This window comes from Amblyomma americanum, chromosome 1 (genome assembly GCF_052857255.1).
Source record: "Amblyomma americanum isolate KBUSLIRL-KWMA chromosome 1, ASM5285725v1, whole genome shotgun sequence".
NCBI lineage: Eukaryota > Metazoa > Arthropoda > Arachnida > Ixodida > Ixodidae > Amblyomma > Amblyomma americanum.
In genome coordinates, this window is record NC_135497.1 from 99,377,929 (window position 1) to 99,398,797 (window position 20,869).

At 51.1% G+C, this 20,869-nt stretch overlaps 1 protein-coding gene across 2 annotated transcripts in view; it reads left to right on the forward strand.

The window, feature by feature from the left end:
• fus (epithelial splicing regulatory protein fusilli) overlaps positions 1-20,869 on the forward strand; it is a 124,072-nt gene that overhangs the window by 16,628 nt on the left and 86,575 nt on the right. The window lies entirely within an intron of this gene.

A 20,869-nucleotide genomic window follows, 5' to 3' on the forward strand; every position in this document is an offset into this window, starting at 1 on the left:
TGTTCTCCAATTAAGATTTTCCCCCCTAATCTATTACAAATATATCTTCGCGTACGTTATCAATCTCCTGCGGAGAAATCCCGCGTCTTCTGAGTTAGACGGGCGTGCCTTTATTTGTGCAGGGCGGAAACATTCAACATCACAGCAACCATTTTAAACGCGCAATGTTAAAGAGGTTTAGGATCCTCAGTTCACCGAAGACACTTCTCTGGAATAAGCACTACAGATATCCACAAATTTTGCTTGCGGCGTCTTCACCTTTGTGAACTGCAAAGCCATCATCATATAGAAGGCTCATTTTCGGGGAGAAGTCGGGTTTAACCTTATTTTTACGAAATATGTTCGGCGTGCAAGGATGGAGTAAAATCGGGTTTTACCCGAAAACATGGGGCTCTATATACAGGGTGTTTCACCTGAGTCTTTCCAAAATTTTTAAAAATAGGCTTTTTGAGTTAAAACAGCGTTTTTTTTTTTCCATACCATTGTCAGCGGGGCAGTACATCGGAATTCAGCTAAGACGTGCTAAATAGCTGGCTGCTTAACTAATATAGAGTAGTTCACTTTTCACCTATTACTGTTAGGCTCCTTAGATGTTGAGAGGCGTGTAGCCCATCGTAATTATTATCCATATCAGTTTTTACAATTTTGAAAACGCGGTTACCCCTGGCGCTGTGGCCGAACACACGTTGTCTATTTTGACGAGTTACGTGCACTGGAGAGGTTGCCTTGCCTGCAAGCTTCTCGAAAGCGCGTGCATTTTGGTGCTATGTAGCCAAAATTTGTGGGGCTACAGCTCCGAGGGTAACCGCGTTTTCGAAATTATAAAACCTTATATGAATATTAATTACGGTGTGCTACACCCCCTAAATAATTATGGAGCCTAAGAATAATAGTTAAAAAGTTAACGATTCAATATTAATTAACCAGACTGCTAGTTAACACACCTTAGCTGTATTCTGATGTACTACACCACTGATAATGCTGTGCCGAAAAGAGCGCTCTTCTAATTCAGAAAGTCTATTTTTAAATATTGTTTAAAGTCTTAGGTGAAACACCCTGTATACGGCACCTAGAACAAAAGCAGCGAAACGGACGCTGACACAATAAAGAACGCAGGCCGAGTTGAAAGTCTAGCGTCGCCCTGTGTTGTTAACCGCACCTGCGTCCCTTTCGCTGGTTCTATTCTGTGCGACCACGCGCCAAATGGCCCAGCTGTGCACGCTACTGAATACGGCACCTCTCAGCATAGTTTTCCGTTCATTCTTGCTCCGCGTGCCGGTTTGTTTCTTCTTCACGGGCCGTATTTCCAAGGCACTTCGTCTACTTTGCGGCATATAGCATAGCTGTAAAGTGCAAAGTGTTCCAGCAGTCATTCCGCCGTCTGTACAGATCAGCTGAAGCCTCATTTGAGCTACTTAAACGTCTCCAACCTGCCCACGTGAGTGTCACTAAACAGCTGTTACGCTCGTCTGTCGGCAGCCGCTTCACCTACGAACGAACCAGCCATCCCCGCGAGCAGTCACTTATTCGGCGTTTGCTTAATGAGCGTTCCTTCGCTTGTCCTCTCCTGGCACGTTTCCATCCCTCGGTTCCGCAGGGCACAGCCACTTCAATGAGCGGTTTGCCAGGGTCGCCTGTAAATATACTACCGCGCATTAATTTGCGGACAATGCCTTGGCCTGCGCGAGAGATATGCGCGATCGGGGCTCCCGCTAATTGATTCGAGTGCTCCGCACGCGCTGATCGGGGATGGCGCGGCAGTTGCTCTTCCGCTGCTGCGTCGCCGTGCGAAAGGAGTGACGCTTCGCGGGCCCCGCTCCCCGCCTCGCATCTCTGCGCGATCACGCCCCAGCGACGCAGCACGGCCGGGTTCATTGACGCGGCCGGGCCTGCTTCCGTAGTCGAGCAGAGCGGCCATCTCTCGCCTCCGCGTCGGCCGTGGGCGGGCCGACGCCTGCCCCTTCCCGGCCGGCCCCGCCGGTGCGCCCACGGAGACCGTCCACACGGTCAACTACGGGCTGCGCGCGCCGTAGATGGGGCCACGTCAGCGAGCGGGACTCCTGTTCGGGGTGGACCTGGCCTCCGCTGAGCTCCGACCGACTAGACGAGAAACGACGACCCCGTGACCTTTGAACTCGGCAACGTGCAGACCCGAGCCCTAACACGTCGCGCGTGCTTCGCAGAGCGTCGAGCAGTAAACACGTGCTGCGGTTATTCCAGCAAGCTCCAGTTCGCCGCTTAATTTTTGTCTCAAGCGCGATATGCGATGCGCGTGAGAAATAAGCAGTGATGGTGGGCGCCCCAAGCACCGATGACGTCAGTTCGGTGGTTTGCGAATCGCGCGCACTCCACATCATTCTGGGATGCCCGAGCGGGCCATAACATCCGCTTTGCTTGGCGCCACAGCCGGCAGAGAAGCAGGCAGCGTGGGCGCCTTCTAGACTTGGCCCGGCGCAACCAGGGCGCCGTTCACCATCGGCGGCGCAGTCCGGCGGCTCTTTGTTCCGCGGGCCCCAAGCGCGTTGAACGACCGGGCCCGCACACGTCCTCCACGCTTCAGAGGAGCGTGTCCAAGCTAACAGCCCGAATCCAAGATGGCGGCCGGAAGCGACGCCACTCTCGAACCCAGGTGGGGTCAGCTGATGTGCGCGGTGGTGCCTTTGGCGCCGCTTGGCGCTTCCCGGTGCCCTTTCGCGTGACTTCCAGGCACCGTGACGCGCCGTGGCGTCACGTCGAGAGGCGGAAGGGATCGACCATAATAGTGCTCCGCGGGCGGCCCCAACCGCCGCCGATGGAGCGCACTGCGCACAAAGAATTGCGCCTCTCGCGATTGTTGCGCCTCCTCCTCGGCTGCTTGACCGGCCGCGTCAGCTCGAGGAGGCTCCATTCACTGCTCGCCCAAGAGCGCATTGTTTCCCAACAATCCCCGGCCGGCAGGTCGTCGTTAAAACTCTGGCCGCTCGGCGAGGGACAGACGAGCTCACACCTGTTACGCGAAATTCTTATTTGTCCAACGGAGAAATGTTCCTGCTTGCTTGCTGGGCTACAATAGCTCGTCAAAATGGCACGATACAGTCGACACCGCTGGTTATACTGTCTATACTATCGAGCGGAGGTTTAGCTTTTGTCGGTCCCGCAGTCATTACGTGCGCTCCGAAGAGCGCTGCATCAAACGTATACTGCGATAAAACTTTGCCATAACAGAACGGGCTACGAGATGAAAATGGATACAACGAACTCGCTGTCGTTTCCTTTGAAATTTTATGGCTTTCGACGCTATATAAAGACGACAGAGCAGTAAAAGAACCGCATATCTCCGTTTGGCAAAGCCAAAGCAACCCCTTCTAAAGCTTCCTTCTCGGTATGAGTCACCGCACATGCGTGGTGCGAAGAGCAATGGTCAAAATGGTAGAGGCACATCTCGCAGGCAAAATTTTCCATCTTTGTCACTATTCGCGATATGAAAAAGTACACAAAGGTCATTTGTTGCATCCATTCAGAAATACTGCATTTACACATAATGAAACCTGAGGTTGGTAAAACATCGTATTCATTCTTCATCTCTGCACTTCGCTATGTGGGATCGCTGTTTTCGATGGTAAGTAGATCAAGCATATATGGGCGTCAAAATTTTTGCTCGCCCTGCCGGTGGTACACAATAACGTCAAGTGCGCGCGTCTGCTCCTGGCTGGTCTCTCACGGCAAGCCCGTAAAATGAACTTGGAAAAGATGGCTTTCAGGAAGTGGATTTATTCTGCCGTAAATCATAATGCGTCGTTGAATGTAAACAAAGCGAGAAATCCGGGAGTGCATAAGTCCCCGAAAGCAAACGTGTCACAAGTATATAACCTTGGCTGCAAATGCCACAGGGTGAGCATAACGTGTCAACAAAGACATGTCGGAGCTCGCACTTGATGTTGCTCTTGTGGCAATAAAATTGAGGTCACGGGTGGATGCATTAAAAACATCGCTGTACATTCAAAGGTCTCAAAATTCTTAATATCAAATATGCAGTTCAAGCCAGTTGCCTCCATTGCAGCTGAATAATCGGAAAAGCAGCGCTCGCTGAAAAAAAAAAAATGAAAGCTACTTTTGCACATTTGTCTCGAAAATAACGCACTATTTTTTGTACTGTGGGTTTCAGTCACGTATATAGCGTGACTGAAACCCATCGGAATGAGGCGCCATCAGAACGCACTGTACGATAATGAGCGAAACATTGGCTACATGCGTTTTGTATATTACACCTGTGCTTTCTAGTCGGGGAATTTTCTATTATAGAAGGATGCTTTCACGTGCACTTGGCCAACAGCGAAACAAATCATGGCCGACAGTTTGCTTAAGTGTCCATTCCGGCTCATGTTAAACGAAACTTTTAAACCGAACCTGAACCATTGTGAGTTTAAACGTTATCGCAAACAGACTGGAGCTGCTGAAGTACAGGGCTTTCTCTTCAGCAAGTATTATATATATATATATATATATATATATATATATATATATATATATATATATATATATATATATATATATATATATATATATATATATATATATATATATATATATTTGTTGCGCTGTTCACCCACCATGAATGCTTACCAACTCACCCAAATTTCAGCTTTTAGATCAACAACGCTTCGTGTCTGGAGCAGCGGGGAATTAAAGGCGTACAAGGCAACCCGAAGACTGCCCATGAGAAGTGTTAATCAACCTCACTTGTGTTTCCTCTCCAGGAGCTAATATGTTGGTGGTTTTGTTTTGGCACTTCATTCCTTGCCAATACTAGTACAGGGTTGCTCAAGTCGAGAGTTTGGCGGCAACTCTTATCGTCGGTGTTTCGCTTTCATCTTTATGGTTTGTCAAAAGTTCCGAGGCCAGTCTGCTTTTGAGCAGTGAATAGGCGAACACTTACGTCTCCTGTGGAGCTACCAAGGTCCTCTGGGGTAAGGATGACAAAGGAAAATTATGTCTGTTATGGACTTTAGTCTATAGATGATCTATAGACAGTCTATGGACAAAATGAAATAAGGCGGTTATAGACTTTAGTCTATAGATAATCTATTGACCGTCTGTAGACAAAGGAAAATTATGTATGTTATAGACTTTAGTCTATAGATAGTCTGTGGACCATCTATAGACAGAAGGAAATTGATGCGGTTATAGACTTCAGTCTATAGGAAGTCTATGGACCATCTATAGACAAAAGGAAATTAGGACGGTTGTAGACTTTAGTCTATAGATTCTCTATAGACTGTCTATTGAAAAAATCAAAGTCTAAAGGGCGTCTATAGAGTCTATAAAAAGTCTATAGACAGTCTATAGACCTTTTTCATAAGGGGCACCTTGAAGTCCTGAGATCTTGAGCTCCGGGGGCGTTTTAAATGCCTATATACGTGGGTGCCAAAAGCAAACCCTATGACCTGGGAACTTGCGACCAGCCCTGCACATCGCTTTCGTGCTCCTGAACCTTTTGACGGCTCCTACGCAAGGCCCTATGCCATTTTCGCTAATTTGTGTTTGTGGAATCCGTAACGCGGCCTATAACATTTTTTTATCCTTCACTGCAATTTGCGCTGAAATGGACACCTGTTTACCGGGTGTTTCGCCTAAGATGTTCTGAAAATTTTAAGAAATAGGCTTTTTGAGTTAGAAGAACGCTTTCTTCATCATAGCATTGTCAGCGCTCGTACCCCTCAGAACACAGCTATGAGACGTGTTAACTAGCACGCTGGCTAATTATAATATTGAATAGTGAAGTTTTTAACAATTACCGTTAGTCTCCTTATTTATTAAGAGGCATGTAGCCCACTGCTTTTCAGTTTTTAGAGTTTCGAAAACGCAGTTACGCTCTGGGCTACCGCCCAACTATTTGTTCTTGTTTCGACGAGTCGAGTGCATGCAGGGATAGCTTTACATGCAAGCTTTTCGAAAGCGCATGTATTTTAGTGCAATGTCGGCAAAATTTGTAGCCTGCGGGTATAGCGTGCCCGTCTCTCAATCCGAAGGTCTTGGGTTCGGTTCCTGCCCAAACCTAAGTTAACTCAGTTTTCGTTTCAGCTCAATTTTGTTAATTATTTGCTTCCACTGGGATTTTTCTGCGACACGGAACCCCCTCAACGCTGTCGCGTTAAACAAAGAGGGAGAAGCGAATAAGCGTAGAAATAAAGGAAAGTGCGGCCACTGCTGCTGCTCCAACACGGCGTCCAGCTGGTCGCAGCGCACTCGACATACTTGCCAGAGCTCGATGGACTCCTCAGCGCTGGAACCCTGATTTTAATAATAATAATAATTGGTTTTTGAGGAAAGGAAATGACGCAGTATCTGTCTCACATATCGTTGGACACCTGAACCGCGCCGTAAGGGAAGGGGTAAAGGAGGGAGTGAAAGAAGAAAGGAAGAAAGGGGCGCCGTGGTGGAGGGCTCCGGAATAATTTCGACCACCTGGGGATCTTTAACGTGCACTGACATCGCACAGCACACGGGCGTCTTAGTGTTTTTTCTCCATAAAAACGCAGCCGCCGCGGTCGGGTTCGAACCCGGGAACTCCGGATCAGTAGTCGAGCGCCCTAACCACTGAGCCACCGCGGCGGGTCCTGATTTTTCAAAAGAGCCTTTTTCCCGTTGCAGCTATCGGCCTCGCGTGCGCTCCGCGAGTACTCCCTGGCTGCGGCGCGTGCGAGTCGGCCGCAAACCGCGCGTGCTGGGCGGCACGGCGAGGCGGCCTCCGTAATGACAGCCCAGCGTTCAATATGGCGGCGCCCGCTCCGACAGAATCGTGCGCGATGGGCGCGTGGGCCGCGGCGCGTGCGGGGCGTAGTGTGTCGACGCCGTTGTTGAGGTTATCGTTGTTTACAAGCCGGGGGGCCGGCGGCGGCGGCGCGCGCAGACAGCCAAGGGACGCCGGCCCGCGTCCCGGGAGACTGCGGCGATGACGCGGGCCGAGCACGTGGGCGACGGCCGCCGGCGAGGGCGTGCCTCGGCGGCGACCTGCATCTAGAGAACTCATCGCGGTCGCCGCCGCCACCGCCACGTAGCGGCCGGGCCCGGCGGATTTCCTTTATTCCTGGCCCGACTCGGATTTTGTTCGCTCTTGATGCTGGAGCGTATCAGAGCCGGTCTTTGGTAATTTTAATAATAATTGGTTTTTGGGGAAAGGAAATGGCGCACTATCTGTCTCACATATCGTCGGACACCTGAACCGCGCCGTAAGGGAAGGGATAACGGAGGGAGGGAAAGAAGAAAGGAAGAAAGGTGCCGTAGTGGACGGCTCCGGAATAATTTCGACCACCGGGGGATCTTTAAGGTGCACTGACATCGCACAGCATACGGGCGCCTTAGCGTTTTGCCTCCATAAAAACGCAGCCGCCGCGGTCGGGTTCGAACCCGGGAACTTCGGATCAGTAGCCGAGCGCTCTAACCACTGAGCCACCGCGGCGGGTTTTGGTAATTTTACGAGCCGCACTTTGTGTTCGCGAGCAGTACTTGCTTCGCTTGTTTGCTGCCTGGCCGTTAACGAATGAAATGCAGGTCAGGAAGATGCCAGTCTGTCGAGAGAGGGGGGGGGGGGGGGGACTACTCTGAGGAGATGATGGAAGGCACGAAGTTTACAATGCGCAGGTCATTGTGTGCGGAGTACAGGTTGCGCAGATTAAATCTCTATTTAACCGGAGCACTCGGGTAAGGAGATCTGAGGCTGACTGTGCAAAGCGATTAGTCTATTCTAGTTTGTTAAACGTGTACGGTGCCGTTGGAGTAGGTGTGTATACGGTATACGCTGGCGTTGCCCCGTAATTTCGACGCGGATCGAGGAAATAAACAGTGCCGGTGAAAATAAGAAATCAGCTGCGCGCAGCTTTGTGAGACCGTGGCGGACAAGGAATAAAATAGCGTATAGCATTGATTTCCGCGTCTTGTATGTGTTGAGTGTGGAGAGCGAAAGCGCGAAATTTCAAAACAACACAGATAATGCATTCGTCAGCTTTGGCGGTATCACAGTAATCCCGTTACCCAGTTTCCAGCCTCTAGGTAAAAAATGAGCTGTTTTCGTCTCTTTTGAGGCAAACATACAAAAAAAAACATAACTGTGTTCATGGACGCAGTTATGTTTTTTTTTTGTATATGGGTGCACCCATCACGCATAAGTTTGGTGCGGGACATTCATTTCACAGCGCTAGCTGTTTCAGCGCGTAGTACTTCCCCGGCTTCGCGTCGTCGTCGTTGTCATCCCGTTCCCATGACCTCCGAGAGCGCCTGACCGCTGTACCATGGTCTCTATCTCTCGGGTCAGGGTCCACGGGGGCAACCAAATTCGAACCGGAGGCTCTAACCAGGACCGTGATGCAGAGTACCCAAGCAGCACAGGCCATTGGCCCAATATTGCAACAGGATGGTCCCATCCTGGTCTTTTGTAGGGCCAGCCTTTGCCAATACGGCTCCAATGTTGGGCCAATTACTTGTGCTGCTGGGGTACATTACGCCTCAGCCCCGAGTCCGCCCAGTCAATTAAAGACTACTTGGGCTATTTGTGGTTGTGGTGGTTGAGCCCAATAGCAGTAAAAAATCCAGCAGGCAGGAAGACTCGGAGAAAAAAAAAACTTTGAGAAAAACCCTCTTGTACCGAAGAATACAACAGCCACAAACGTCCACAGCCACATATTTTTCGCATCATGAGGCTCACACTCTATAGCCCTTCCATAACATAAACATTTCGCGAGCCAGCTATAGCGCTGATAGTTCTTTATACACTGAGTGTTAGTGGCTGAATATTCTTAAAATTTTAATTCGTAGCATTCTGACTTGATTAAGATATGCGCTGGTGATCACGAAGTAGCCGTTAAAATCACGGTGCGTGTTATAAGGTTTGCTGAATATTTCAACGAATTTTTCAGTGAAGTCACTTCAACAGTCGTTCAGCATGGGCCATGACGGATGATTCCTTTGGGTTTTTGTGTAGAAGCCAACGAGCTTTTGCGCATGTTCATGGCACAGGCAAGATCGCTAATTCTTACTGGTAAGAAAATTCGACAGCCAGTCCAATTCGGAAGTCGGGGGAAGACGGTGGTGGTAGTGGTTTATTTAGAAAAAAAAGGTAATAAAATAAAAAATAATCACCTAAAGGAAGAAAGATAAAAATGCTTCCCGGCCGCGGAAGCCGCCACTTTTTTTTTTCTTAGACTCCTGTTCTGCTGCCAGCGGGAACAGACGGGGTGGCGAGTGCCAGTTGCGCATTCATCCTACCACAACTCAGAGACACGTGGACCCCGGCCCAGAGTGCTTGGCGCCCCTGCGCACAAACCACACGATCACGAGGCGCGCCCGCATTCGGACTCTAAACCTCTCAACTCCCTGAGCCTCGACATCAGGCGAGCAACGAGCGAGAAGAACGCCGGAACGTGAGTCGCCGACATGCGCGCTGCGAAAATACCACGCTTCGAGCGAGGCCATTCCGAGGGGGAACGGGAGACGCTGCCGAAAGATCGAAGACGCGGAAGCAAAGTCCTCCCGCGCTGTGCGGATCCACCACCGCTTTCAAAAATTCAATAACCGGCTTTTTGCTGACACTATACCAGGAAACAACAAGCATACTTTTCTGGATGAATTCAACACCAGCTGGCCTGGCGGTACACTCCCGGACGGTTGGAAATCTTCAATGGTTACATTCCTACCGAAACCGAGCAGGCCAGCCCACATTCAGAATCTCCGCCCCGTGTCTGCCAGCTCTTGTCTGGCTAAAACCACGGAGCGCTTGGTCCTCACCACGATACTTCAGCAGCATCTTAACGCAACGGAATTATTCCCCCCACAGCAAATAGGCTTCCGAGCAGTCGTGTCCACTCAGGATCTGTTCCTGCTCTTACAACAAACATTTCAGATCCCTGCCCCAAGTCAGCTACACGCGTTAGTCACCATCGATGTGCGAAGAAAACATTTGATTTTATCGCTCACGAACCTCTTCTCGGCATCTTGAGCACTGCACACCGCGTCTCCCGCCTGCACCAGTGTTTCGGCGCTTTTCTATCCGCCCTTACTGCCCGGCTCCGTCTCCCCGAATCCCCCTTCGCTCTTACACGTGGTACACCACAGAGTTCTGTCGTCTCACCCACACTCTTTAACCTCGGACTAGCTCCCCTCTCATAAGAGCTGGCCCTCAGCTCCGACATATACTTTCTATGACGACGATCTCACCCTGTGTTGCATGCAGGGCTCACCGGGTGAGGTCGAGGGCACATTGCGACAAGGCGTCAACACGGTGGAATCTCATCTCGCTGCTATGGATCTCACTCCCGCTCCAGAGAAATCAGAATTACTTATACTCTCCCGAACAAAATACAAAAGACAACACAATCCTCTCATACAGCACGTCACGGAAGGTCCCGAGATCCCCCGCGTGCCCACATGTCGGGTTTTGGGAATGCAATATTACACGAATCTTCATTTCAATCGGCTGTCACAGCATCCATAGAAACGCATCATTGCCTCACCCGTATGGCTAGGCGCATTGTGAAACGGCATATGGGACCCCGCGAGGGTGAGGCGAAACAACGTATACGCGCACTAGCCTTAAGTAAAATATTTTATACTGTCCCGTATATTAAGGTGACCTGAAGGCAGAATGCTCGAGTCGAATTGGCATAAAACATTTTATACAAGGCTGCGCTTCAGCTGCCAGTGCATACCTCGAACGCCGGCCTGTACGCAACAGGGATTTTTTTCTCGCGCTTTCAGAGCTGGTACAGCAGCGCATACCGACAGATTGCTCGCCTCTCGGGGTTTCTGCATGGGTCGCTGGCTCCTTGAGCAAGCGGGTATTTCTCCGCTCGATCGTCCCTCCATCGTAGGGAACTCCCTTCCTACCCAAACCTACATTTCGCACCCATTCCGAGAAATGGCAACAACCATCTAAATTCAGACCGGCATCGAGCCCAGGCTAACCATCATGCTCCACTTGAACACCATGTGACATATATACAGATGCGGCTCGCATCGAAGTTGGCGCGGCAGCTTTCTCCATCTCTCTCCCCGATAAGTCCCAACGCCAGACCTTGGGCTTCGGACCATACTCTTCCCCACCCTCAGCTCCTACCTACCCTGGAGGTCTCACCAATAGTGTTATAGCATTCAGGAGCTGCCATCGGTACAACCTACCTCCAGCACACGCACCATCTTCACAGAGCTCTTCAGCAGGGCCACATCCCATCCATACTACGCGAGGAATTAGCAGAAACACTCGCCTGTATTCCCCGCACCTCCGTCTGGATTCGGTGGGCTGCTGGCCACGCCGGGATTGCAGCCAATGAGCTGGTAAACCAGCTGGCCCGCGACACATTAAACCTGGTCTTTGCAATCTCCTGGCCATACCCTCCGTCCAGCGTGGAGGCCATGTAATACGGGAAAGATATCTCCTTCCATAATGACAACTTACGCGAAAACAGGCAAGCCATCCCCACTTCACACCCTTCTTCATCCATTACGCTCCTTCGTCATATTCAACTCAACGTCCTGCGCACACCAGGACGAGATTTCTTCCTAAAACGCACAACGCCCCCTTCATGCCACAACTGCCCTGAATCACCTGCGAGTCTGGCCCATTGTCTTCTAGAGTGCCCCACGGCAATTCGGTCGGCTTACCTCACCCCCCCCCCCCCCTCTTTCGTGGAGTGCCTGGCTTGCCTCAGATCATGCTACAAGACCAGCTGGCCCTTGTGCGCCAGGTCCCCTCCCTTCTTGGTGTAATACTGAGCGACCGAACAAACTGATCCTACTACTACTACTGCTACTACTACTACTTCGCTGACACAAGTGGGATAGGTGGTACGCTATTTCTGAATTCCAAGTTTAAGGAAACTGCCAGGCCTGTACGTTGTACTTCTCTTTTTTTTTTTTCGCTATTCTTGCGAGTTTAGGAGTGAATATTCTTTTCGGGGCTGCATCTCTCTTACGTGAGGCGCATCCTACTTATCATAAGGGACGTCTCATAATCAATTGAGGTGTTTCAGGGCCAGTTTACTGGCACCCTGTGTCAGCAGCGCCACCACGGGCTTCCCGCGCGCACATTAAGAGCAATCAGCTCAAAGTAGAGTCCTTCTTTATCGTCCCACTGAGCCCTCATCTTCGAATCTTTCCTGCCTTAGACGAAAAGAGACGGAGGTCAGAAAGTGGCGCAATGTGCTTCGTACAGCAAAAGCGCCGCTCTTTTGATCGAAGCACAGTCTCCGGCACGGTACTCTTCGCGGGAAATTATTCACGCCTACAAAGAGAAAAAGACCGCGGCTTGCGCTTGTCGTTCGAGACGTCGGCGGCTGACGAGAGCGTGCCGCATGAGCCCCCTTACATAAACACGCGCCGACTTTGCACAGGCGGTCAGTAGGTCGTCGACGAATGTTTCTGGAGAGATGCAGCGATACACGTGAAGCGAGAAGGCGACGCTAAAATGAAAGCGGAGCTCAAACTTGGCCTCGTTTCCAGCGTTCCTACCCTCAGCGACTCGCGCATAAGGGCAGCACTTTCGGTGCCTCTTCGTCCCCCCGTATGTCTGTGCTGACGGGCCGGCGATCGGGCTGTATTCGTGCAGGAGCCGGGAGGGAAAGCGCCGGCCCGCGACGCGGCCCCGGCATGAACGGCGGCGGCGCATTGGTCGCTCGCAGGCGGCCCCCCGCGGTCGCGGCGCAATCGTCGCGCGCCCCGGCCGGCGCGGCGTGCGATCGAAGTTTCGATTTTCACGGCGCCCACTCACAGCAGCGCACCGACAGTCCACGGTCGTCCGCGGTTGGCTGACGCTCCGCCGGCTGCTTGCTGGCCACGGCTCAGAGCGAACACCGGGCCGAGCTGCCTCTCGCCCATTCGTCCAGTTCGTTCTAACAAGAAAAAAAATGATGGAAAGGCTCAGATACTGGTCCACTCTTCATGGACACGTCAACACTCAACTGTGCCGTGAGGGATGAAGGAAGGAATGAAAGAAGGAAGATAGAAAGAAACGTCCTATAGTGGAGGGCTGCGGATTAATTGGGACCGCCTGGGGGCTTGCGTTTGCTTATTCCGCTAGCGTTTTCATATTCCGAAAGGGCATATACAGGTCTAATGGCAGCTGATATAGTCTCGGTCGGCAGTCTTCAGACCATACGGTCTGCTTTTGAGTCGTGTAGTGGGGCACATGTAGCTTTTAGCACCTTTTGGTATTCGGGGCTTCCATAAGTGCTGCACTATGCGGCTCAGAATTAACCGTGGGGCCCGAAGACTTTCGACCGAGGCTGCTGTCAGAGTGAAACTTCTGCAGTGTTTCTCGCAGATGCCGCACAGCAAGTAGGAATGCATCTCACGCTATGAGGACTTGTAATGAAATGGTCAGAGTGAATCAGTCAACATTCACACTCGTCGCATATACCAGCCTTTCCTCAGTTGACATTACGTATATGACGCCCTGCATTTGGGGATAATCGCGTTGCATATGCACGGTGGGAAGTTCCGCAGCGCGAACTGTTGGTCAGTTATGCTGAAAATATTTCGGTATTCGAGTTCAAGTGCAGTTACGTTTTATTTTTACGCGCGGCGGGCTGATTAAGTGCGAAAGGTATGCGAGGCGTGTGCTTGCGAAATGCATGGGCAATATATAATAATAAATAAATAATGGGAAAGAAGAAAAGAAGCTTACAGATTCGTACGTGTTCGGAAATATTTCTCGCTCAAGGTAGGCGTGGTCTTGTGGGCAACACGGTAAGCGCAGCAACGAATTGGATCATGAGCTCAGCGCTGCGTCTCCACCTCCCCTCTTCCCATATTCCCCAGTCATCATAAATACCGTCTCTCCTAAACCAAATGCCTTCCACCAAGATTAAAGATGGATGTAACAAAAAAAAAACGCAGAGGAAGAGGAAGCTTTAATGCCACGTGTGAAGGTGTGGCTTAGCGGTTTACCTTTTTTTTTGCTTGGTCACTGAGTATAACAGGTGTAACGAATGCTACGTGTGAAGGTGTGGTGTAACAGTTTACTTTTTTACTTGGTCACTGGGTATAGCAGGTGTAACGGAGACTGGAATTTGTCACCGCAATCCTACCAGATGGTATAGCTGCAAACCATCGACTAAACCAACTCCGAACAATTACACTCGTACGATTTTTCTTTTTTATTATTATTAATGATCACAGCTTATCTGGGGCAACACAAACCACACTTGGCGGTCAACTAATCCAAGAAGCAGAATGTATATTCATCGATGGAGGCCTATGCTTCAAAACAGTTTGCAAGTGGATTAAGCCTTCCAGGTGCGGACGTGGGATGCCTGTCAGTGCGGCGATGTCTGCAGCCAGCCGCTACATGTCGGATCTGCTACGTATGCCGTGGAATCTGATATCAGCGTCCGTCCAAATTAATGTGAGTTAGTGTCCCCGCACTTCGCGCTGGACCACCTCCTTGACACCGCAGAAATTTAGAAGTGGCATGTTGCATCATGCGCGGAGGACTATACTACTGTGTCCCTTCCTCTTGCGGGCTCAGTAGGACATGTCGATTTGTAAACAACTTTTCCCATCAGCGCAACGAAATGAGTCTAAAATATACAGCGAGAAACAAAAAAGTGTGGGCGCAATCTTTTAAGCGTACCAGGAACCGGTCGAACCGCGGCGCACTGTGTATGTAATAACGAAACTTGCGCTGGCCTCGCTTCATGCAGTCCCTGGCGGAATCTACGCGGGGCGCATTATGAATGGAGCCGTCGGTGGACGCGTATTACATCCGCCAGCCAGCGGCGCTGCATGCGCCGGCCTCTCGGCCCGCCCGCCTTCCCTTTGCACGCGCACTCGATCACACGCAGTTATCGAGACAGCTGTTTCCTGTGTTTGTTCTTCGCCCGCACGTGATGAGCGCGAAGGCGGAAAGGTGGTTTAGCGTTGGCGCCCGCAGCGATCCCTGGGCACGTAATAAGCGAGCTTCCGACGGCTCTACGGGCGCAAAAGCGTTCGTGCCTGCGTGCGCGCGCGGAATGTTCAAACACCGAATGTGTTGTACTCGCAAGCAGGCGTGGTTGCCAACATTTCGGACCGCCGGCTGGTAAGGAGGTTTGACAAAACTGGCGACGCATCATAGCAGAAGTCGCATTAAGAAATGCATTACTCGACCTCACACGCAGCCCGCAGTTCTGAAATGCCAAGTGCATGGCGCTTGACGCTTCAGGCGGGATTCGAAGCGCTCGGTCATTGTCGTCGCAGGTTCGCCGTACAGGCTCAGTGAACTCGCCGGAGCGATCGGGCCGTATTCTTTGGACGAAATGTCGGCTAGCGGCCACCTTTATTATGCCTAGCGGCCACCTTTATTATGCCCCGACCGTCACACTTGAGCTCGAATACGTGTAGTTCGCTGGTGAAAACCTTTACACTGGCAGGACACTGTTATTATTTCACTCTTTTATTTTCTTTATCCCTCTCTAGGTACGTCACAAATGTTCCAGGCGCTCACGACTGCTACTTCATACGCGAAAGTGCCATTTATACCTTTTATTTTTTTTTACGTTTGCTGCTTACGCCAAGGTGTTTGCGCTCGCGGTGCAGCAGCCACAATAAGGGAGGGAAAAGGAAACGAAAGATGGTTACGCCTGGATTCTTTATCGCCTACAAGGTTTGCCGGATGACTTCGGTGACGCAAGTTACGCAGTGCATATTTTTTTTCTTGTTTCTTCCTTCCCTGGCTGCGGCCTTTGTTCGCAAGAGCGGCGAGTCGCGTTCCAACCGCACTTCGGGAGGTCTCTTTTTTCCTGCTGCCCGTGCAGGGGCGAGCCGTGCCGCGCCGGTCCGAGGAGAGTTGCGCGCCCACCGGCGCCGTCGTCTTATCGTGCGTGCGCCGAGCCCCGGGCGATCTGGCCGCATGCAAATGACGCCAAGGACGGCTGTCCCCTGCCGCGGAGCATCCGGGCCGGACCCGCCGAGTGGCGGCAACGCGGAAGCGTTCGCGGGGCGCGGACGGCGGCTTCCTCCTGCGCGGACCCTGAGTCTAAATGCCGGGGGTCGGCCCCTGGCGCGGCACTTGCCGCTCTCTGCAGACCGGCTCGTCGCCCTTGGCGACGTCGGCGCGCGATGATGCGAGAGCAGCTGTGTGCGCGCTTTCGTGGCTTATCGGCCCGTCGCGCGACCTTAGCACGCGACGCGGTATAATATAACACCCTGGACGAGGAGAGGGCGCACCATTCTTTTCTCCTGTAGCGCGCGTTCCGGGCAGCGACGTGTACAAAAGCTGAGGACGCGGCGGGAATACGCGCTGCCTTCCCCTGCGCCACCTATTATGTTGAGTAACACCGCTCGGTGCGCCTATTACTGACACCTACTACTGACACCGGCCCCTCGTGGCACCGGCAACGACATGTGGAATCACCACCCACTTTCGCGTGAGCGTTTCGAATGAGAAAGGTCACTTCGCGTGATGAGGCCACTCATGGCCCCGCAGCGGGCATTGTTGCGGGCGACATTCGCGCAGCTCGGGTAAGTGTCACGTCCCGACCTGCCCCGTGTTTTTCAAAAATGCCCGCGTGTCCGAAAACGGCGACCATTATTCTCAAACCCGCTTAATTACGTCGATGAGATTCAGTCTTTGCTCCTTCGGAGTGGAGATGGGAACAGGCGCGTGGGATCGCGGACATTGCGGTCGAAGCGGGAAAAAGAACAGAAAGGCCGCTTGCAGCTCAGTTGTATGAGCCGTTATTAATGGCTCACGGTGTTGACTAACGTGGTGCCACGGCGGTGCATTCTGCTGTTTAAAAATGCGGATTTGGTCGTCCTTTGGAGGTGGGCAGAAGGAACGAAGGCGAGAAAAAAAGCAAAGACAGAAAGAGTGAGGCTTCGCATGACGGCCCGTTGCGGCGTGTTCCGCGGCTGATTGGCCATTAACACCGGATGCCGGCGGTCCTTGTCCCTTCAGCCATGGCGCCTACCCGCGTATCGGGAATATAAATAAGCTCCCCGTGCGCTCCTCGCAGGGCGCATGGCCAGGAACATCTGCGGACATGTTTCCGTCATGCGGGTCGCGCGGCGCTCGGAACCCGGCGAACGACTAGCTTGGCCCCTGGCACCGGCCGCAGCCGCTTGCATGCGCGGTTGCCTCTGACAACCGCGGAGCGTCGCTGCAGGCAGGAGTTCAACAGGGTTCAGGTATTGGGAGGATGAGTGTGCTGACGTGCCCAGTTTTCACAGTACGCACTAAGCGTCGATAAAATGAGTTATATTTCACGCCAGCTTTGAAGCCATTTCCGCCTTCACACGACAGTGGTTGAATCCGTCTGCGAAATTAGGGCGTCCCTGACGACGGCCATCTGGTGCGGGCCTGAACAATAGCAACAACGCTGGGCACGGGCCTATCTTCTGCACACTTTTCTATGGCGTCGTTTCGCTTTGGACCTCGTGCGCGGCAGTTTCATCCGTGCATGTGGCGCCATCTGGGAATCGCGGCGGCAAAAAAGCGTTTTTTTTTATCCGACGTCACCGATACCGTCGACGCTGTACTCCGGTCACATGACGGCTTTACTCAGGAACAAACAGAAAACCCGGAACAAAACACGCTACTCAATTTACTGTTGAGTTTCTGGTTGTCATAACAGCTACAGGAATAGCGCTGGAATGTTGCAGAGTGTGAATTTTTTTTTTTCGATTCAATTGAAACTCGTACGAGGGCGAAACGAAACAGCGCTGGCCATGCAAAGCAGTACGGCGTGCAGGGTAAAGAGGCCAGCGTTTTGTGCGTTAATTTCATTACTATTTCTACTGCGCGTGCTTAAAGGGACCCAGAAAGGGGGTCTCAATAAGGGTGCGATATGTCTGGGATGTTAAAAGACGACGGTTCGTAATTATCCCCCAGTAAGAATGATTTTCAAAAATTATATAAAGCGCACTTGGGACAACAGACAAGGGAGACCAAACAACACAAGCGCTTGTGTTGTCTGTTGTTCCCAAGTGCGCTTTATATAATTTTTGAAAATGAACAACCAACTAGCTCAGATGTCAATTCTGCTCAAGAATGATTTTAATGCGTTTTATGGAGGCTGAGTTATATGCAGACAAAATTTGAACTTCCGCGTCTTCGCGCCTTTCCCTCTCTTCTCGCGCGCCAATACTTTGTAGGCAACGAATAGTAAGCTTATCGGCCGGTAATTTTTCAAGTCCTTGGCGTCTCCCTTCTTATAATTGAAGATAATGTTTGCATTCTTCCAAGCTTCTGGTACAGTCGAGGTCAGAAGGCATTGCGTATACAGGGTGGCTAGTTTTTCTAGCACGATGTCCCCTCCATCCTTTAACAGATCTGCTGTTACCTGATCCTCCCCAGCTGCTTTTCCCCTTTTCATTGCTTCTAAGGCTTTCTTTACTTCATCTTTCGTTACTGGCGGGATGACGCATTGCTGTGCACTGCTGTCTTTCTCATTAACGCTCTGATTACATTGGCTACTGTACAGGTCCTGGTAGAACTCTTCGGCTACGTTAACTATCTTATCCATATTGCTAATGACATTGCCCTGCTTGTCTCTTAATGCATACATCTGGTTTTTACCTATGCCTAGTTCCCTCTTCACTGCTTTTAGGCTACCTCCGTTCTTTAGAGCATGCTCAATTTTCTCCATATTAAACTTCCTTATGTCGGCTACCTTGCGCTTATTTATTAACTTTGATTAACAAAGAAGCACTAAATATACTAAGCGGCGAGCACGTTAGCATCCTGTCGCTAATTAATTGTGCGCACGGCACACTGCAAGCGGTCGGGGTAGGGCACCCAGCCGCATATTGTCCGAAGTAGCGCACGCTGAGCGTTGACGTCACTTCGCGCACAGCCTGGCGATGTGCAGGCGGGACGTCGAGCCCGTCTGCTCGATGTATGCACAGAGGATATGCAGTGCTCGCAAAGCGAAATGCACACACGGTGATGAAACGATCCGCAAAAGAATGAAACTCACCTCCAGCCTGACGTCGTATATACAACGCCTTCCATTTTGGGCTGCATATTTCCCGAAGATATCCGAGGACACAGCTGCACTGGCGCGCGCGAATACACAGACAGACAAGCACGCACGTAAACACACGTACGCACGCACACAGGCACGCGCGCGCGCCGCCGCCGGCTTTTTTGAAATGGGACTAGTATGCCTTCGCATTAAAAGCTGGCCTTTTCGGCAAAGTAATACCAGATCCCTTCAACACCTTTTTACTGGTAATGAAGCTACCGAGGAAGTTTGATATGCATACAAGCAGGACACAACGAAGCGGCGTTAGCATGCGGGGCTATATGACACAAACTACTGCTACAAAAGGCGCTTGTGTTCATTTGTAACTATTTATTAGCTTTTTGCCGCGTGAATATAGGTAAGCCCCGCGTGCAGAACCAATATTTCATTGTACTTTGTGCGGAAAAGAAATACAGGAGGCGACTGCGCACTCAACCAATGCATAGGCGGTTTCCGTAACTCAGTGCAGCTCCGAAGTGCCGCGGTCAGTACTTGGCACGTTCTTCGTCTTGAAGCTAGCCAGAACATGGCTCAATCGCAGCAACGGATGTAAAATTTTGTCACAGAGCTTTGAAGTCCTCTATCAAAGGAGAAAACTTACTGCAGTACTCCGCGACCGTTCTAAGGCGAACGTTGACAGCAGATACGAGCCAAGCGAGTTCATAATAACAAATAACTGATCACCCCCGAAGCGCACTGGTAATCAATATACTCTGACTAGTTATAAAACAAACAAGCATACATGCGTGAAATACCAACGAATCATTTATTGTCACCCCACAGCGTCTTACAAAACTTTCATAAGTTGTAACAAAAAAAAAAATCCACACAGGTTGATCTTTTGCCACGGCGAGGAAGTGACAGCTATAGGTGTGACATTTTGCCGTGTTCGCATTGTCGCGCAGTTTTTCTTGAGAACAAAACTGCAAATGACAGAGGCGAAATCCCTGTTTACGCAGTAGAGCTCCATTAACTATTTATGCGATGCGGAGGCAAGCTGCGCCCACATCGCTGTGCACACTTTCGCAGCAGTAAAAACAAAGCTCAAGCACATGCAGCTCCTGCGTCCATAGCGCGAACCTAATAGTTAAATGAGCGAGACCGCCTTGCCTTCGCTTATATCGGCTGCGCTGGAGACGTTCGAGCACGGCTTTGGCACCACTGCCCGCTGTGTCCTGATCAGGCGACGGATCTATAGACGGCATTCTTGGCGTTGCTGGCGCGTCAGTGGTCGCGATATCGATTCCGAATTAGACGAGCACACCGAGAGGCTTCCGATTACGAGCTGGAGCAGTCAAAATTGTTTCTGAAGACGCGAACGTTCCAAGAGTCGAAAGAAGCAGCCACCGTTTCCTGCCGTGGCGTGGCCGATTTGTATAGCACTGCACGCCGTTCGCAATCGCGCGGTGAGGCAGACGACGACGCATTTTCGGACGTTCTATCGCAGCCGAAGCGGCAGCGCGGCGCTGGGTGTATCTTCGGCATTCGTCGTAGTGGTCTCACGCAGCATTTAACACGCACTGCACGGAATTAAAAAATTCCGTGTCAATCAGCCATGATGCCAGCGCGTCACATCACCGCCGAAGCCTTCCCCGCCACCCCCCCCCCACGCCACTTCTGGCAGCGCACAAAGCTCTCCCATATATCGTTACGCGGAAGCTTCATGACCAAAATCTATTGAAGGGCTCTGGTAATGCCATTACTGGAGGACGTCAGAAAACAGGTGATTCATGCTAACTAGCATGCTGGTGAACTAAATTCTAATAGGTACCCTTTTAACTATAACAGATAGGCACCTGGCTGCAATTTGAGATATGTAGCTGACAAGTTATTAATCGCCATATCTGTTTCTGTAAGTTAGAAAACGCGATTACGCTCGGCGCTGTGGACCAACAAAT